Source organism: Curcuma longa, chromosome 16, assembly GCF_044706935.1.
Source record: "Curcuma longa cultivar G26 ecotype Majalengka, Jawa Barat chromosome 16, ITB_CL_G26_1.1, whole genome shotgun sequence".
NCBI classification, from domain to species: domain Eukaryota; kingdom Viridiplantae; phylum Streptophyta; class Magnoliopsida; order Zingiberales; family Zingiberaceae; genus Curcuma; species Curcuma longa.
The window spans coordinates 6,589,092-6,602,392 of NC_133876.1; the positions used below are offsets into that span (position 1 = coordinate 6,589,092).

At 35.5% G+C, this 13,301-nt stretch overlaps 1 pseudogene; it reads right to left on the reverse strand.

The window, feature by feature from the left end:
• Nucleotides 1-9,578: 9,578 nt before the first annotated feature.
• On the reverse strand, nt 9,579-13,188 carry LOC141846962 (uncharacterized; annotated as a pseudogene).
• Between the last annotated feature and the right edge of the window lie 113 nt (nt 13,189-13,301).

The following is a 13,301-nucleotide window of genomic DNA, read 5'->3' on the forward strand; positions in this document are numbered from 1 at the left end:
TTGTGTCAATCATGTCGATGGATAACTTGTCATGCCAACATGGAAGACCTCTTGCCATACTACAATATAAACTTACACTAAGATAATAGCTTTTATAAGCTTGTGTCTTAATAAAATTATGTCAAATCATTGTACAAGGAACATAAAATCTGAACTTAAGTATATATACTTGTCTTATCTTCTTTTTGTTCCTTCATCTTCTTCCCCATTCCATCTCTAATTTGCCACTGACAACATACATTGGAATGTTGCCAAAATACCAAATTAGCATCGGTGAGTGAGCTTTATGGAGGGGATTGGAGGGAAAGTGTCGGGTTCGCCGCGGGGCATCAAAGGATGCAAAGGGAGGTGGTGATGTTTATAGAGAGGAAAGAGGGACAACACTGGGTTCAGTGAGGGGGAGTAGGCATCGGAGGAGATGGCGATCAGGTTCACTAAAGGGTCTAGAGGGATGGCTGTGCTTCAGCACGTAGGCTGAAACAAAGTTGGCGACCTTGAAGGCTAGCATGGGAAATGGTAAGTCTATGTTAAATGGTGCGGGAATGAGAGACTTTTGCTCAAACAACCTTTTATTTTGAGTGAAATTCACAGACCATGCGTTTAAACAAGTACTTTGTCCCAAGTTTCTACAATGTCTGTCATTTGTATATGCAATACACTATTGAAACTATAATGTTTATGTAGACAACATTAAGGGACAACTTTTTCTTCTTGATTTTGATTTGTAATATCTTATTTCTCTTTTTTATTTTCAATTCTTTTCTCTACCTTAAATTATTTCAGCAAGTATGCATCGATAAACTATCTAAATCTCCACAATAATTTTGATGTGCAGAAATTAGTATTCCTTGGAACTGCTGAAGAGATTTCCACTTTAAGACCATATTGGACAGAAGCAACAAGAGAGCTTGCAGATGTTCAGCCTCAGACATGTATGCTTGAAATTATTCCATCTGGAGTTTCAAAGGTAGTGGTGTAAAGATGCTACTGGATCACCTTGGAATTGCTACAGATGACGGGGTCAGCCACATGAATGCTTGCAGCATGAGGTAGGCGGTTCGAAGGTCCATGGTAGCAAATGCGATAACATCAATATCTGTCCATGTTCAAACGCCTTCAACCACCATGAGGTATCCACAAAAACGATAATCCCAGTAGCCAACATCTCTGGGGATGGTTCGGTCCGGTCCCACGGAAGTTTTCCACCGACCACCAGGGTAAATCGGGAAGCGCATACGGCGGTCAATCCAGATGCCCAGCATCCTTTGATTGCGTTCCCCATCAACAAATACGCCGTAAAAGTTTGTACCGTTGCACTATTGCCCCGGGGACGAAGTGGTTTGTTTCCTAGCTAGTTGAACTGGTGGTTCAATCACTTGAATTGCAAATATTTCCCAGACATCAACTCGGACAAGTTAATTGGTTAGACCGACCCAAATCATTTGGTTTAGTTGCATATCTATCACATCCATTTAAAATCAAATTCTACTTTAAATTAATTATGAAACACCATAATTACACATAAACCAATGGAAAAAATTAATTGAGGAATAAGTATCAATATAAAAGCTTGTAAGATTAATCTTGTGATGCATTGTCATTTGGATACATTAAAATATCAAAAAGAATTATTTTCCTACCTCAAACTTTAATTATGTAGGACTGTGAATAGGATTTTGACATTTCTAAGTTATGAAAAAATTGGTCTAATTTTTTTTCCAGTCCGACTTGACAAAAACTAACCCAAGCTGGACAAGTTTAATTTCAGTTTTGATTCTTTTTTTCCAGTCTGACTGGTGGAGTGGTTCTGTTTAGTTTTAGAACTGTGTTTAACAAAATTGCTTGCTGCTTTAGTCATCTTTGATATATACTGCAATCAACATCTTGTTGTTTAAGTCCTAGCTAACTATATGGGGTCAGCTAATATGGATCGTATCCTTCATCAAGTTGTATGTAAGATCATTGGTTTTGACTACGTCAATGAAAATTGCTTTCGTTTCATAAAATTCAGTCTCATTAGTTGCCATTAAATGATTATTATAGTCCGTGTTATCGTTTTGTTGACCTTTTCATGATTTAAAATGATCTTTGAACCGATACACCACATTTCAACAATGAAAAATGAGACAGATGCAGACTACTACTGTTTAACAAACTTCTAGTGTTTTTCATCAGATAAATCCTATATTTTCTTGTTGCATTAACAATAATACTGCTTGTGTTTTGTAAAAATCAACATGCCTTTAGTTGCCCATTTCACAAGTAGCAAGTATTCGAGCCATTATCATTTCGCTTTTAGGATTTTTGCATGATTGAAGTGATCTTTGAACAGATTCTGCCACATTTTGACGGCGAAAATAAGACCATGATGCAGCATGCATCATCATCATCATCGAACATGGTAATGCCAGATGAAAGCTAGAACACCAACGATTACTTGTAGTACATTCCTTGCAGTAAATATCTATGTTCTTGGCGCGGCAAAGAGGTCTGGCTATATCTCTATTAAATGGACCAGCATGACTCGAAGGAAAGAGCAAGGCGTCTCGGTTCACTTGATTGCCTGAAAATGCGTGAGTAATGCTTTGAATGCGTCTAATGAAAACAATGTTTGGTTAGATGGAGCCAGTGAATAGGACTGATAATGTGGCGATATATGGAGCTAAGATATCTTAGTTCAACTAATGAAACCGAAATCGAGTAGTTAAAGATCTACTTAAGTGTCACTCGGGGATATGAGTAATTAATGCTTCGAATGTGCCCGATGAAGATTTGTTTTTGTTTGATGAAGCAAGCGAATAGCTAGTGGAATAGGGTTAGTAATGTGATGATAGTTGGACCTAAGATCTACGTAGAATTGATAATTAGTTTGGGGTATTACTGCTTTATATGTCTGTACTCATGCATTGTATCATGTGGACAAATCCCACTGTCACAAGATGTGATCTGTTAATTAGTCTTGGCCGTAAACTTGCCGTGTGAAGACCATTTAAAAGTTGGATGATCTGATTATTAAATGTTTTTTTGGATAATCCAGGTGTTTGCTCGATTAATCCGGGAGGTGTGTTTGATTGTTTAACCTTAATTGATTTCGAGAAAGGTGTGTTTAGTTTGAATTTCAAATTATTATTATTATTATTTTGACAATTTAGATATTTAATTTTTATGTTCTAATTAATCGGAAGATAATTGGTTTAATCTCATTGAAGTTTTCACAAACTATAGATTTGAACTTTCATAGTAAGATTTTCAAAGTAATATGTTTTAATTAGATGAAATTTAAAATTTTTATTTATTTAGAGAGTACGTCCTACCTTTTATCATCACACGGGCTCACATTGAATTTGCATTCATACATTTTCTAAAATTGATTTTCACATTCTTCAATTAAATCGATCGGTAATATGTATCTTGATTCTCAAAATAAATTTAATTACAAGTCCAAATTTTAATCCGTGGAAGAACATTTTGATTTTTTAATTGAATCAAAAAGTTATTTTTTTCTAAAAAATATCAATTTAAATGGAATAATATAATAGAACCAACCCTATTTTAATCCAACTATATATAAATCCAATAAAACTCTTTAAATTATTATCATTTAAGAAAACTAAAAACCATTGCCCTCCTCGACTTCGAGCTCAAGGAAGTAAACCTTTTCTTACAATAAACGTATTTGCCTTTACTACATATATAATATATATCATTACAACATTGATGTCAACGTACATGTTCAATAAATACTTCTACTTTGTTCAAACTCTTTAAGATTGACTGTTATAGCAGTCGAGGTCGGCATGCGTATCTTTGTATCTTTGGAGAAGGTACGCCGAACATGTCACTGCAGGAAACCTGAACCAGAAAACGTTGGCAAATAAGATACCAATGAATCTATTTCATCGCCAGCGAAAGAACAGGGTTATAATTTAGTCGATATGTCAATTGAACTTCCACATTTCACCATCAGATAGATACCAAGTCTTTAAAGTTTTATTCAGTCTCACATAGTGATTTATAGCAAAGGTTGTGGCTTTCTGCCAAAATCAGATCCATGGTTCGATCACTGTGTTAAATTATTGGTTGTTCAAATGGCTCGAACTGTGAACTGGATTCAACTAGACCGTTAAATTTATCACCTTTCGCTCGTCGAAACAGAATTATAGTATATTTAAAATCCACAATCTGCCGGGCTAATCAGTTCGCAAACCGCTGGCTACTTATAAAACAAGTGTAGCACTTACTTGGGCAGGTTTGTTTCAGATTTGCACGTCGGCAAGCATTCCACAAGACACTCATGGCTTGGCTCCACGAAGTATGCAATATGTTACAGTGGATACAATACAACAAAGAGAACAAACAGTTGAGAACAAGAGTATAGAAATTATTATTAGAAATCTATGTTTATGTGATAGTTTGTCGATCTGTAATTAAGGCTATGCCTTCCATTTCTGTAGTAGGGTCATTCAAAAATAGATAGAAAGAATATTATATGATGAACTCAAGAAGGTGATCTGAAACAAAAAGGTAGAAGATTGCAACCATATAGTTGAGATACTAGTTGTAATGACAGAAAAGACATCAAATTTTATCAAATAGCCCTCTCTTCCATCCATGATCACTCGGTGCAACATTGACCTACACATCCAAAGGAAAGAATGTCAATATTCACTGGCAAACGGATGGCTATCCAGGTTCCTCAAATGCGAAAATGGGAATCAATGCTTAAAGAAACAAGGGAACATAGCAGTTTCTGCAAACATATCACTTACCTTGTGGACTAGAGAATGAGTTAAAACTTAATAATCAGGTTTATATAATTACTACTACTATATCATTCCTTGTGATGTTTAATTGATTTCAGGCATTCATTAGTGTTTGAATGAAGAAAATTCAGTCATGTTTGCCCATATTGTCACGTCCCGAGAAGGTCGTCTGAAAAATTTCGGTAGCATCTCCCCAGTAGCTATGACAATTCCCTAAATACATGCACAAATACATGACCACAGGCAGTCGGAAATAGGACTACACGTCCAACAGACACACACAACTGCAAACAAATATAGAATAAGGCCCACACGGCCACACAACAGCTAACACATGCATACTACGCAACATAATCAAATGTTATGAAACGGAAACATCGTAAATCCAACAAAACAAATAACCATAATGTAAATCTGGCACGACTACTGTAATATGATAAATCCAACCATGACCACAATCCAGACCACAAATACATGTCCTTGGAGTACGAAACATAACTGAAAGAAAACAACTATACTACTACCAACAACCTTCTGATGTGAGACAGCAATAGCCGACCGAAACTCCAAGCTCCAAGTAACCTATCTGCTACCTGGAGAGAAAACAAAGTAACCCAGGGTCTGGGTAGTGAGTATTAAATACTCAGTGAGTGCAGGAGAGCAAGTTTGCATTGACAAATGATGTTTGTTCTTGCTAACTCCATAAATCTGGTAGATGTTAGTTAATGCCAAGCTATTGCTGGTGTAGTTTGATCTAGTGATCAAGTTTTTAGACTCTGTGGTGCTAGTGCTTACTCAGATAGAAGCTTAGAAGATTTATCGATTGTGCTTCGAAAATTTGTTGGATCAAATGAGTTAGTATTTGTTTTGGCATTATCTTTCTCGATGGTTAAGCTTCCCTTTTCGAAGAGCATGCTATTGAACTGATGTAATATTCTCGTATGATTTTGTTGTCTGACTAAGAAATTTTAAACTTTTACCATAGTTTGGTTCTAGCAGTGAAATCATATTCTTGATAGCCAATTGCTTTCATAAAGAAGATTAAATTGATCCAAAAATATGAATCTGTTGTGCTATTAACCGAGAAGGTACGATGAATGTAGTAAGTATATGTGGCCTTGAAATCTCCTTGTATCTTTGGCCTTGAAATCTCCTAGAATGGATTGCGGAAGGATATTGTCTTCAAAATCATTAATGATGACTTTTACCTATCTTTATCATTGCATTTGTTTTTAGAATTCAGACTTTCTTATTCACTCATTCTACATAACTAAAGGTTGCTCCATTTATAAAGAGTGTGTGTTTTTCTCTAGGCATATGTTCAGCAGCTTGAAAATAGCCGCTTAAAATTGATCCAACTTGAGCAAGTTCTTCAGCGAGCACGTCAACAAGTATGACTAATCTAATTTTCACTGCTTTTGATGAATCACTTAAACTAGTTTGTTAATGACAGATCAATAACCATCAAGCTTCCTTTGTTCAGGGTGTCTTATTAGCAAATGGATACACAAATGATCATGGTTATTCTATTGGAGGAAATGGTTTGTTCGCTTGTTATATTTTTCCCTTCTATTGGTCTCCATAAATTTGGGATGTTACGAATTCCTTTTTCGTTGTTCTTTTCTTCTAATAGATATGTTCAATATCAAGATTATTCAATCTCTTCTTAAGAAATCACATATTGTTTGTAGTTCATATTTCTGATTTTTGTTTATCAAATTATTTTGTTCAGCAATGACATTACATAGACTAAGCCATCCTCATGTACGATCTTACTCATGCTTTCTTTTTGTTAAAGCCGCATTGGTGTTTGACATGGAGTATGCCCGGTGGCTTGAGGATCATCAAAGGCATATTAATGAGCTTAGATCAGCACTAAATTCTCAAGCCAACAATGAAGATCTACGGCTTCTTGTTGAATATATTATGCCTCACTATAATGAAATATTCAGACTGAAAAGCATTGGTACAAAATCCGATGTGTCCCACATACTGTCCAGCATGTGGACGACCCCTGCGGAATGTTGTTTCATGTGGTTAGGTGGTTTCCGATCGTCTGAGCTTCTGAAGGTATTGAGCATTAAAGAAATAATATACACTTGTACAATTTAACATATCAAATGTTTCTTAAAAATATACACTTGTACAATTTAATATCGTCTTTGTATGCTGAAGCCTGAGGAAGCCACCGTCATAGAGATGCAAGAGCCTGTGTCACTAACCTTTGCTCTGAGGTACTTAAAACTCTTTCACCAAGGCAACACCACTCTCTGAGACTGTAACAATCAGTTTGTCGTCTGATCTGCCCATCGTGGTTGAGTATAAGATTGCAGACATGGGATATGTTAGGTATTATTTGGCACCAAAGATTGAAGAGGATGAGGAGATGAATTCATAAAAGTAGTTACAGTTTTGTGCTACCTTCAGCCTATCTTCAAGAGTTTGTACTGGTTTTGTCTAAGGATCAATTATAAAATGTATCTGTTTTGAATGTAAGATGCAGTTAGTAAAACCTTGGTTGTCCTTGCATTATGATACTTCTCTGTTGGTTTTAGTAGGATTTGATGGTCGTGATCAAGTTTGAAGAAACCTCTTGCAAAGGTTGTGATCTTAAATGTCCACCTTGCGAGCTCTATATGATTACTTAGCTACGCACAGCTTGTCTTCAAAATTGTATCCATTGACTGGAGATATTTCTCAAATCAACTCTAATTAACTTTGAATGTGGTTGTCATTTCATCCAATCCGATTTAAGTCTGCACAAACAGTTGCATTTGAAAGTTTTCATGCTAGGGCCAGAGGTGAGGTTCTGTTTTCTTTAAGCAATAGTTTTGGGAGGATCAAGAGCAATTGTGCTGAGTGTGTAGCAATCTATCCAGACTTATCCAAATTTATAAGAGCATTAGGAAATAATGCTTTAATTATTGTCTTTGGACTTGTGAACTATAACAAGTATTAGGAAATAATCAAGTTAGAGCTGCTACAAATAATTGGAGTAACGAGCTCATTTCAATCAGCAAAGCTACACAAACAAATTTTTATGTTCTTGGAGAGGTTTGTTGATAAATTATGTGGATACTTGACAAGATCTTCTATTTATGGACTGATACATCTCTGTTTCAGCTCAAATGATTAAACTATGGCATGTGAGTTGATCTCAAGCACAAGCAAGCTGGAGTTCCTCATGTTCGCTAGGAGACAGTTGATTTCTGGACAAGATAGCATCGAATCAAAAGAGACCTTGGGCAAAATAAGCAAGCTGAATTGAATCAGCAAATTCAATAACACCGAGAGGTCAAGTTTAATTGGAGGAGTCCAAAGAAAAAAAACACATAAAAGGAATTCTAGATATCTAACAATGTTGATAAGAGAGTAGTGCATGCTCCTTGATTACAGTAACAATGAATAAAATTTGTAGAATATTAAGACTATCCTAGGGTTAAAATTAATCCCACAACTCATCAATCTTAACCAATGAGTGAGCTAGTTTATCTTCTGACTAAATTTAAAGAGTAAATGAAAATTCTTTTTTTTTCCTAAATTGGACTTTAATTGGGGGTGTTGTAAGAGATAATACCACTGTCTTTTCTTTAGATAAACCACATACACATTTTTCAATTTTATTTCTGATATACTCATATTTAATGAAGCTCTTGTTTTATTAGTTTTTATGAAATAACACTTTAAATCTATAATGATTTAAAAATCTATTTTAATAGAAGTTAGCACATATATTATATTATCTAAATCGATTTTTTTAAAAGAAAAACTAGATATGATCCCTAAAAACCAAGAACAAAAGAAAAATCATTTATACGCCAGTAACTTGAATGTATAATTTACCCTTCTTGTTTTAAATACTATTTGAGTTGTAAAATATTAGAATTTATGCTTTAGCTACTATTCAATTAAGTGAGTATTGGATTAAAATCGAATTGAAATGAATTTTTTTTAAACTAACTGAATCGATTAAATTTTTAAATAAAAATTGAACAAACAGAACTTATAAAAAACTTATTAATTCGATTTTTGATAGAATTAACTAAATTATTTAAATATTATAAAAATTTATCAATTAGTTAAGAATTTATACATTTATTTATTTAAAATTTTATAAATTATTTTTTTATTTTGATTAATTCAGTTTATTCAATTGAATAAGAAATTTTAAGACTGAAACCGAATTAATTGATTTAAAAAAATAATTAAAATTCTGAAATAATTGAATCGAATTTTTTAATTTGATCGGTTCGATCTATTTATTCGATTTAACCTAATTTTCGCTCATCCCTATCAAGAAACTACTCTGTAAAATGTCTCTGTAAATGATTCCCATCCCTTCTTTCCTGAATAAGAGAATGAAAGACAATTTGAAATTCAAGCCACGTATTTGTCTCTCAGACGGTTACGCACCCGGATGAAATCCCAAGTGTTAAAAAGATTGATGTCCATTTAGAACAAGGAAAACAAAAGAAAATTGCAAACACTTTCTCTTAAACTATAAGTTGTTTCTGTGTGGAACTATGTAAATCGAAGAACATACCAGATGTGAACGAATTGAATCTTCGAAATAGTTGAACTCAGCAAGATATTTACACACCGAGAGTATTCACAGATAAATCTGAAGGGTAACCCTAATAAGTTGACTGACAATCGAGCAGTCAAAATGCCAGCAGATGAATCTTCATCCAATATATTTACAAGGTTAAAGTACTGCAGTGCCCCCTGAGAGCCGCCATTATCATGAGCTTGAATCTCAAGAAAAATTGTTGAATAACAACCGACCTCGATGTTGGTGACGATGGCGGATGGTCGTTACCTCCTTACTCCAGGAAGTAGAATGGGTCTGCAACATAAAAGTAAAGTAACGAGCTGCAAGTTGAATAGTACCATAGTCGTCCAGATGAACAAAGTTATCTTCCAGTTCCAGATAATCCTCTTGACTAGAGGAAGGTCAGATTCAAGTTTCATATGTGCAGAATAAATTTCGGGGATATCGGCACCAGCGCTATGTCCTGCCCTCTCTTCTAGAGTTACCCTAATGCATACTATTGGTTTTCTTCCTTCAGCAAGTCCATTCATTTGTACCATAAGAACCTGTGACTCGGAAGAATAGCCAGTTAACATAAACACAGATTTGAGGAATATCTCTAATAAGTGAAACTGAAAGCTCTTGAAGTGGAGCACGCATGGACGCCATGAGGTAGATGAGACATCGCCCTCTGGAGTCAATAATTCCACCCTGACCTGCACTTGAAAGACCAAGTTCATTAACCATGCCAGAAATTCTCCACACCGATACAACAAAATGAAACATATGTTTACAAGTTCTGTTGGGTATCAATTGTATTCCAAGCAATGACTTAGTAGATATATAAAAATTAACAATATATGGAATTTGTCAAAGCCAAGAAAGTCAAACAAAAAGATTAATATACGAAGTTATACTAAACGAACATTTCAATTTTCTAGGCTAACTATGTGAATCATCCAAGACTTATCCATCTTCACATTGTTTGAAACAAGATGAGGAAATTTTAACAAACATCAAAGTTGAAAAATGACAAAAGACAAGGTAAAAGCAAATTGAAAGAAGGCAAAGAACAAGATCAGAAGAGATCACATGAATGAATAAGCTCCAAACCTATGCATTTCTTGGTGGGAGAAAAAAAAAATAGATGGACGCCAAAAGGTATTCTTATTTGGCAATTAATTTATTGAATAAACAATAACAGTCTAATAACATCCAATTCTGTCTATGCATGCCCAACTCTACCAAGCAAAGAATTCTCAACGTGTAGAATAAGATCAAATATCCAATTCAATTGTATGCTCAATGGAATTCAGTCTCACAAGAACGTGCATTTCAGGATAACTAGTGAAGCAAGTTTGGATGAGAAGTGTAGGAAATGAATGCAGAAAATTATAGATATCTATTCATTCGGAAGTCAGAAAGGATTTGTCTTCTTCTTGGACACTTCCCACTTCGGCAGTCATTTCACATGTTCATTATTTAATCAAATGTATGCAGGTGGGTATTCGCTTTGGTACCTTATTCCCCTTGTTCCTTGCAATAGTAAACTACTTTTTTTTATTAATTCAGTTAAACACTATAGACAGCTAAAATAAGTTAAGGTTTACGCAAAAGTGAAGAATAGCCCGAAGAAAAACGAATAAATAATTCTGCTTTGATCCCATTTGTGGATTTGCAAGATGCATAATTCAGTTTACTGCTTCCAATTGTTATAGGAAGAATTTACACTGAACAAAAAGTAAGACAAGGGAGCATGCGGACACAAGTGAAATTGCATAAAAGAACAAGGAATAGAATGGAAGAAAAACGTCTCAAAGAAATCACAGTTATCACTTGTGATGCACATTAGGATTCATAGAAAAAAATTGGAAGCTCACTGGCCATTTTAAGCGTACTAGATCAATTCATTAAGTCATTCCCCCTCAATATGAACAATATCTAACCAACAATATATCTTAAAATAATGTTATATAACTAGGTCTTAGTTTCAAAATTAGATAGGATCAAAAATTAATTTTTCCAAATGCAGACACTTGTTTATAAAGCACCTAGTTAGTTTATCCCACTTATACTCAATATAAACTTCAAATATTCAGTGTAGAGAAAATCTTCAAGAATTAAGAAGATGCCTATTCTAAGAAATGCAAGAAAAATTTCTGTGCCACCAATTTATAAAACTAACTGTAGATAATATTGTTCTAAGTATAGAGAGAATAAGCTGATGAATTATACCATGAAACTTGAAAAAGATGATTGAGAGAAGACGAGAAATGAAACGGTGGTTCTTTTATATCAATTTAGTTTCATCTTTGAAAGATAAACTATATTATTTATTTAATTTGACAAATCATGAAGAAATATAAAGAAAAAATTGCAAATGGATTTTATTCATCTACGATGGGTGGAAATAAGAGAAAAAAAATCAAAATAAAATAATCCTTTTTTCACTTGTTTATATACTTGGAAGACAATATATAAGAGAAAAGAATCTAATGGCATGTATTTGATTTCCATTCAAATCAGGAGGAAATGGAAGCAATGAATTGACACTTCTTATAAACACAAATAAGTGAGAATATTTATCCCCCTTCAATTTCATCTAAGTAAACAAGTAAAATTATAAGGTTAAAATAAAAAAATAATATGATTCCTTTCTTTGTTCCCATCTTCATTTAAATTATTCATTTCCCTTCTATTTCCTTCCCTCTCAATAAACAGAGTGTGAGAATAAGTTTATAAAAGAGTCATAGATAGTTACCGTGGTCGATTTTAGATAAGAAAATAAAATTTAGAAATAATTATATTAGAATGTAATAAGGGATGTGTTCGAGTCATCAGCAATGTAACAAATAACAATAATTAGGCACATTATAATATACATGGATGCTGGATCAGTATGAAAACAATGTGTGATTATCCAATGCCTCGAGGAAAAGTACCAATAAGCAAAGAACAGAACAAAGATACCATCGATCAACTTGCAAAGACATCAAAAGCTCAAAATAAAGGGCATTCAGTATTCAATACCTGGAAGACCCCAAGTTTCTTGTTGTAATCTGACTCTGGTAAAGTCAATAAAATGGCCAGCTGATATTTGTGCTTCGGAGGCACCAGCCCTAAAACTTCAAGATCATCAATCTTGTCATCAGAAACCAAGCAACCATCCGATCGATGCAGTTAGGGGCACAAGAGCTTGGGGTCTGGGCAAGGCGTAATCCTCAGTCATGCGTATGGGCGCTTCCACAAGAGCTTGGGGTCTGGGCAAGACTTCTGTAAGGCCTATTTCGCGGTTAAGATTTAGGGTTTCCAGTCGCCCATCCCCTCGATCAATAATCTGACCCGGAGCACCTCCTCCGTGTTCGTCCTGAGGCGGGCTGGCGGGGGCGCTGGGGGAAAGCGAATTCGCCTTTTGCACAATAATCTGACTCCGAGCAACCGAGGAAGAACCCAAATCGATTACCTGATCTTCCAATGCGGGAAGGATGCTCCGTCGCGGATCGGAAGGGGAGTCCACGGTCTGATCGTTCGATACGGAGGCAGTGCGGCGGCGGAGGAGGGTGGAGCAGAAGGAGACGGTGAGGAGAGTGTGGAAATAGATTCAACAGGTGGAAGGGAAGGGGACTCCGTGGGAGGTTCCTCGTGGGGCACCGGTAGGAACTCGAAGGCATCGAAGAAACCGAGCTCCTCCTCCTCCTCCTCCTCTTCTCCTCCGTCGTCATCGCCCTTCTCCTTCGCTTCTCCTTCGCTTCTCCTTCGTCGTGCGGATCGCGCGACTCCGAGAGAGAGACGGGAGAGGGAGTGGAGCGGAGAAGAATTAGACCGGCTGGCGCGGCGCATCCTTAAGTTTAAGTGCATGCCGCGACTTGTCGATGGTTTCTTGCTGGCCTGCATGCGTCTGCATCTCAAATTGTATCACGCACGTGTTTCTCAAATTGTACGGCTGCAAAAACTTAAAAATATCCTAGTTTTTTTTTTTTCAAATTTACCCTTGTCTGCTCATCCCA